The sequence below is a fragment of the Pipra filicauda genome, unplaced genomic scaffold (genome assembly GCF_003945595.2).
Source record: "Pipra filicauda isolate LSUMZ 115617 unplaced genomic scaffold, ASM394559v2 scaffold417_size606805_pilon, whole genome shotgun sequence".
Classification (NCBI taxonomy): Eukaryota; Metazoa; Chordata; class Aves; order Passeriformes; family Pipridae; genus Pipra; species Pipra filicauda.
The window spans coordinates 219,061-226,362 of record NW_024104551.1 but is presented as its reverse complement, the minus strand read 5'-3'; positions in this window follow the sequence as shown (position 1 = coordinate 226,362).

The following is a 7,302-nucleotide window of genomic DNA, read 5'->3' as shown; positions in this document are numbered from 1 at the left end:
CTACAGTGATTTGTACCACCTGAACACCTGATCTTTATATTTTATGTTGGTATTCTCTACAGGTATCCCTTGAAAGTGAATCTACATGAAACTCCAAGTATTTTACATAATATTCTGATGAATTCTGCTCTTGGATTGAAAGAGAGAGCAGATATAGAAGTCCTATAATGTCCCAAGAAGGAATACACAAAGAGGTTATGTAGTATATAAATGTGATGAAGTAGATATGCAAGAAGAAATTGTGCAACAAATCAGTAGTCATTTCCCACTGCTCTTTTCAACTGTAAAAGCGTAAAACAGACAATGAGGGGAGTGTATAATTTCTCAATGAGTAACAATTTGAAGCAGACAAAAATATTTGCTTTTAACAGAAGCAATATTTCTACCACACATTTATATATTTCAAAGAAAAAAAATCACTCAGGACATCTGTAGAAAATACTCTAAACTGATTTCATCCTTTCATCACACTAGGTGCTCTAGTCCAGTTTATATATAATATTCACTCTCTTTTCTTCCTAAAGTAAGAACTATGTAATTAGGGTGGAAAGACATTTTTTTGTTCAGGAATTTGGGTGCTAGAGACCTGTTTTGTAGCAGTATATGGGGCTGACCCTGGCTGGATGCCAGATACCCACCACAGCCACACTCTCATTCCCCTCTTCAACTGGACAGAGGAGAGAAAATATAACAAAGGAGTCATGAGTTGAGATAAGGACTGAGAGAGGTCACTTACTGATCACCATCATGGGCAAAACAAACTTAAAGTGGGTATAATAATTACATTTATTACTAACAAAATCAGAGCAGGATAATGGGAAGCAAAATAAATCTTAAAAACACCTTCCCTCCACCCCACCTTCCTTCCCAAGCTCTACCTCCTCTCCACAGCAAAGCATGGAGATGGGGAATGGGGGTTATGGTCAGTTCATCACAGGCTGTTTTCTGCCACTGCTGAGGGAGAGAAGTCCTTCCCCTGTTCCCCACCATGAACTTCCCCAGCATGAGTCCATCCCACAGACAACAGTTCTTCACAAAACTGCTGCAACGTGGGTCACTTCTCCAAGGAGTGCAGTTCTTCAGGGACATGTTGCTGCAAAGTGGGACCCCCATCGGGCCACAGATCCTACCGGGAAAACCTGCTCCAGCATGTTCTCTTTTCTCCACAGGTCAGCAGGTCACTGCCAGGACCCTGCTCCATCATGGACCTCCCACAGGCTCATGGCCTCCTTTAGGCATCCACCCACTCCATCGTGGGCTCCTCCACGGGCTGAGGGTGGATTCTGGGCTGCAGGGGCTGCAGGGGCACAGTTGTTTCACCATGGTTTGCACCACAGGCTGCAGAGGAATCTGTGGTCTGGTGCCTGGAGCACCTCCTGCCCTTCCTTCTGCACCACCCTGGGAGTTTGCATTGCTGTTCACATGTTCTCACTCTGCTCTTTTCTGACTGCAATTTTCATCTGCCCATTAACTTTTTTTTCCTTCTTAAATATGTTATCACAGATGCATTACTATAATTCACGATTGACCCAGCCTTGGCCAGAGGTGGGTCTGTCCTGGAGCTGGCTGGCATTGGCTCTGCTGGACAGCTCTGCCAGACTCTTCTGGCAGCTTCTCGTAGAAGCCACCCCTGTAACCTCCTCACTACCAAAACATGGCGACACAGACCCAACTCAAGCACTGGCAGATGAAGAAGCATTTTTTAATTATATGAATCAACCCTAATCAAGTGTTTGGAGGTTCAGATTTCTGAAAGCATTTATGCTGCCTCCATTCAGTCACCCTTCTGAGGATCCCTGTCTAGCAATGGCAAAACACTCTTTTTTGAAAAAGGAAGAACACACGAGTACATGAAAACTTCAAACATATTCACATACAGTGATTTATTTCCTACTTTAAGAGCCACTTTCTGATTGTTTTCTTCTACCATTAGAGCAGAAAAAGTGGAATTATATTAAGCATCAAATTTAATTCTAATTTAATCCTTTTCCCTCTGCAATGAGCCACACAATTTTGCTTGTACAAAAAGAAAAAAATTAAGGGTGGGGATCAGGAAGAGACAACGGAGTTGAGCTTTGTTTGAATTTTTGTTTGTTTATTTTTATTCTGAGATATTCAAGACTTCACAGAAAGGTAAAAATAAAAATGATTTTTCATAAATCCTCCCAGCCCATCTGCAAGGAAAGCAATTTCCACTGCTCTAGGTTTACTTGTAAAATAGTTTGCATAATATTAATCATAACCATCTGATTTTCATCCCTCAATTTCTTGGGGTCAGGGACTTTCATCTCATATATCATGAACAAATAGCTTTCTCGTGCACATGTTCTGGTCAAACAGATTTAGGTATTTGTATTTATGAACTGTCAGACTTTGCATCACTTATCATATTGTTTTCTTTCACTACAAAGATGTTGTTAGGAACATGAACACCTTATTATCCAGAAGTTTTTTTTTTTAAGCCTAATATTAGTTAAAAATAAAAATACATACATTAGACAGAAGAGGAAAAATAACCTAACTGAAGTTTTCTTGTTATGGTTGCATTGCTAAGAAGTAGGTGATTAAAAAAATAAAATTAGGAATGGGGTGAAAAAAACCCCCAAAGTTCAGTGTTCTCCATAATTTATGTGAAAATTAGGATTGGTGGGGGTAAAACATTCACCTAAAAAAATTTTCAGATGAAGAGGGCTGGAAAATAACAAGCTAGCTCCTGCCTGCACTGTGGTCTTACATCCATCTACATGTAGTGTCTGGTTAGAGCAATTACACTAATTCCAATATAATTTAAGGCAGAGTTTGCCCCTATCCACTCCTTGCACAGTTCCTGATTTCAGCTCAGATCAGCACCCAGTTCATTAGCACCTTTCTGGATGCTGCTCCTCTGTGGTGTTTATTTGGTTGCCCTTTTACCTTTATGATGCAAATCCCACAAGGCAGAACTCCCTTTGAAGGACCAGCATTCCCTGGCATCACCAGTTATACCTATGCTGCCACAAAAACTTCTCCAAAATTATCTGAACTCAGATTTCATGCTTTATTCTCACTGCTGGCACTGCTTTACTTTGTTCATGGCCAAGTCACTAAAATCCCTTAAAATCAAGAGAAACAGCTCATCTGTTCATTCTCTTCTGTGGCATTACTCCAGACTTTTGACCACCTAGGTACCAAAAATTATGGTTTTGCCACTCTCAGGGATATTACACCATATTTCAGACATGGTGTTGAGGTAACTGCTTTGTGTGCTCCCAGCTGTGTAGCCATGGCTGTACAGAGATAACAGCACAGCCATAAACAGCCACCTAAAACGAACAGGGACATGGAGAGCCCAAGTAGAAATTTGTGCCATTAACATGTCTTGGACTGTCTCTACAGAAACCTATATCATAGGTCTCATGATAAGACCCTAAAATGTGTTGCACAAATCTTTTTTTTTTATTTTTTGGTTATACATGCAAGTGGGAGATTGTTATAAAGGAATAAAAATGCTTCTGTTGCTAGATATGCTTCCTTGGAAGAAAAATAAACAATTGTAGGCACATGATGATACCAAAAAGATCTTTGGTTCTGTACTTTCGAAAGTGTTACAATGAAGTTTTTGGCTGCAATTCAATTTAGCTTCTGATGGAAGAAATGAAAAAAGGGTAGAAAAAGAGGTACTTTAGAGTCCCATTTTTATTTGGGTGGGAAATCTAACCTTGAACAACCTTGTGAGGGTTCTGTCAATGATTTTAGGCACAAAGACCACTTAAAAGCAAGGAAAGCATATAAAAAAGTACTCTTTTATCCAAGATGTAAAAGTAGCCATAAAAGCTCCTGATAGAAAAAGAATTTAATAAGAAATAAAAAAAAAAAAAAAAAAGAAAAAAGAAATTGATTATTTTAAATGATCAATTTAAATCAATTAATTTAAATCAATTAATTTAAATATAGAATGATCTTACTTCTTAGGTAAGAGAGCACCCCAGAGCTCCTTTGCTGAAGACCCACCAAGGTGAGCAGTTCAGGTGCCAACACAATGGGCAGTGGAGCACATTAACATGGTGCACAGGGAGGTTTCCAGAACCAGGGGAACCTGAAGGGGAAGGGAGACACCCATCAGTAGCCCACAGTTCGTGTGGCAGCAGCTGAGGAAACTTGGGCAGGGCCAGAAGCAAAGGCAGCTGAGCCCCCACATCCAGTGCCCACAGGTTGGTGTCCTGGTGGTCAAACAGGTCATGGCAATCTGCACAGGAAGGGCACTAGGACACCACTGGGACCCTGCTGGTGTGACCAGGAAACAAGGACATCTACCCACCAGAAGGCCATGGCCTCTCTGATCTCTGTTGCCACCACAACTGACAGAGATGCCCAGACAGAGCTCCAGTGGGAACAGCAGAGCTGCAGCTGTGAGCACAGCTGGAGGATTGTGCCCAGGGAGGGCAACTCCTCTGCTCCATGATATAGCTCAGGGAAGAAGTGAATAGATTGAGGAATATCATAAAATCATAGAATCGTTAAGGTTGGAAAAGACAAAGAGAAATCAGGGAGAAAAAAAACACATTCTGAAGAGAGAAGGAATGGTGGATGATGTGATGTTTAGAACCTGTCTTTGGGTGCAGTCATCATGAAATGATGGAGTTGTTGAGTCTTGGAGAAGTAAGGAGCGGGGTTGATAGAACGGCTACCTTGGACTTGCAAGGGGTAGGCTTTGGCCTGTTTAGTTGGACTGAAGATACCTAGGAAAACCATGCTGAAAAGAATGAAGGGTGTGTCATCAAAATTTTGAAATTCCCAGTGTTAGGAAGAACTAGACTTCAAGGCATTATGAAACACCTGAGACATTATCACTGAGGAACTCAATTAATTCCTCATCTCAGCTGTTATAACCCAATCATGTGTTTCGTGATTTGCTTTACTTGAAATGCTTTACCTGTACATATTATATATATTGATGAACTAACAGGTGTGTGTGTTATCTATTACATGTCTGTAAAGGGTTCTGATGCAGAAAATAGAAGACAAAACCAAGAAGAAATATGAATATATTTTTATTATTTGACTTCTTTTCATAATTAGTACAGGAAGGTTAAAATACTTGACACTTAATTGTATTTTTAATCTCTATTTGAATTTACAGAAATTGAGTTCACAGTTTGAAAATTAAACTTAGCACGGATTATATTGTGATATGAAAGGTAAACTACAAAGAATAGCTAATCCTTGGTTAAACAAGTTGTTAATCAACAAAAGCAGACTTTTTTATGTTCTTATATAATTTTAAATCTAATACACATAAAAACATTTTTACCAAGAAATATGAGAAAATAATCACATATGCTAGCAAAAGAGATTCAGAAAAACTCTTTAAGAAGTGTGTAAACAGAATTGAAATAAATTCAAAATTTTTGTCATGATGAAATGACAGTTTGATGTTGCACCTCCAAATAAGAAGTGTCTAATCTTTTTAAAATTACCAGTGAAACTAAATTTCTGTGATATTTGGCTTTAGAGAAAAAAAAAATCTGTGAATGTTTATAATTTAGTAAGGAATTTTATGCCATTTAAAATGTTACATCAAATTCATATTTATTTTTTATTAGCTTTATTATACCAGCTGTATTACAGACAGAACAACCTGCTTATGTTAGAAACGTTTTATTTATGAAATCACATTGTGTAAATGCAACTCTGTACTAATTGAAACATCATTTCCTCTCTACACCAATCTGTTTCCCATAGTGTTAATAAGAGAGTTTGTCACTCCAAATAGGGTTTGCTATTCAGTGCCAGAGCCAAGCATACCATAAAATATTAGTATGATTTAAGTGATGCACAGTGCAATTGCTCACCACCTACTGATTGATGCCCAGCCCAAGCCTGAGCAGTGGCTTCCACCCCTGTGGCCAACACACCCCAGTGTTATTGTTCAGCTGATGCCATTTAGTCTGGGATATTCCTTTGGCCAGTTGGATCACCTGTCCTAGCTGTGTCTCCTCCCATCTTTTTGTGCATTCCCAACCTCCTCTCTACCAGGGCAGCATGAGAAAATGAAAAGTTCTTGACTGAGTGTAAGCAGTGCTCAGCAAAACGCAAAGCATCACAATGTTATCAGCACCACTCTTATCCTAAAAACACAGCACTTTTCCAGCTACTAAGAAATAAATTAACTCTATCCCAACCAAAATGAAGACACAACATTATCTTAGTCTCTCCCTTCTCATCTCACAAACCTTGTATTTGAATCTTTATTTATCTATTTTTTTAATCCGAATTGTGGTTTAGCGGGAAAAATTGAGATATTATTGCATAGTGACATAACTTATGGTCTAAGTGTTTTAGCCAGACCTGAAATTCCGAATTTCCTTTAGTTCTTGTCAATGTTAAGAACCAGAGCGACCTAAAAAGAACAGAAGGTAGGCTGTGTTACTTGGTCATAACAAATAGATCTTCTCAATAAGTCAAATGTCAGAATGAAATAGAATAGAATGGTTAAAATATTATCATGATGCATCAGCAAGTTAAGCATAGAGAAAATAATATACAATTAAAATACAAATTTTATATTTTAACAACCAAAATCTTAAAAAGTAATTTTAATAAAAAATCCATTCAAAGAAAATCATTAAAACTTTTTATTTCATCCTTTTCATCAAAATCTGATTAAAGAAATAAAAAGTAATCCATTCTAATTACAGGTAGAAATTCAGGCAAACAATCCAAACCAAAATAAATCGAACATCTTCCCTTATAATAGTTTAAAAGTATTACGTTCCTAAGTAATTCAAAGGATAACATCAGAAATGAGTTCATTAACTCTCACCAGACACATCTTTCCTAAGAACTGTCCTGTTACTGTGGGGATCCATCGCTAAACCCTTCCTTCATTACTAATTTCTGTGAAATCTCATTAGCCATCACTGTAAAAATCATTCTTTTCCCTGTCATAGGAATCAAGGAGTTGTGGGTCTGTCTGCAGCACTGAGGCCAGTGCAGTGTTCCATGAAGTCTCAGTATATAATGGCATTTCAGAAAATGAATTTTCTTTTCCCTGTAATCCTTCCTGAAAGGCTGTTCCCAAGTGCTACAGCCCCTGAGATTTAGGCATTTTGTTCTGATTTCCAAACACATTGTTTCTGTTTGCCTTTGTGCCAAGGTTGTGTTTCATCATTAGCTCTCTCTTTTCTGCCTTCCTTCACTCCATACACTCCCACACATCTTTCTCTTTAACCTACCTTTATAGATGGCAATCACATCCCTTCCTAGCTTTTGTTTCACTAGGGTAATCAAGCCAAAATCTTCTCATTTACTCATGGAACAAGG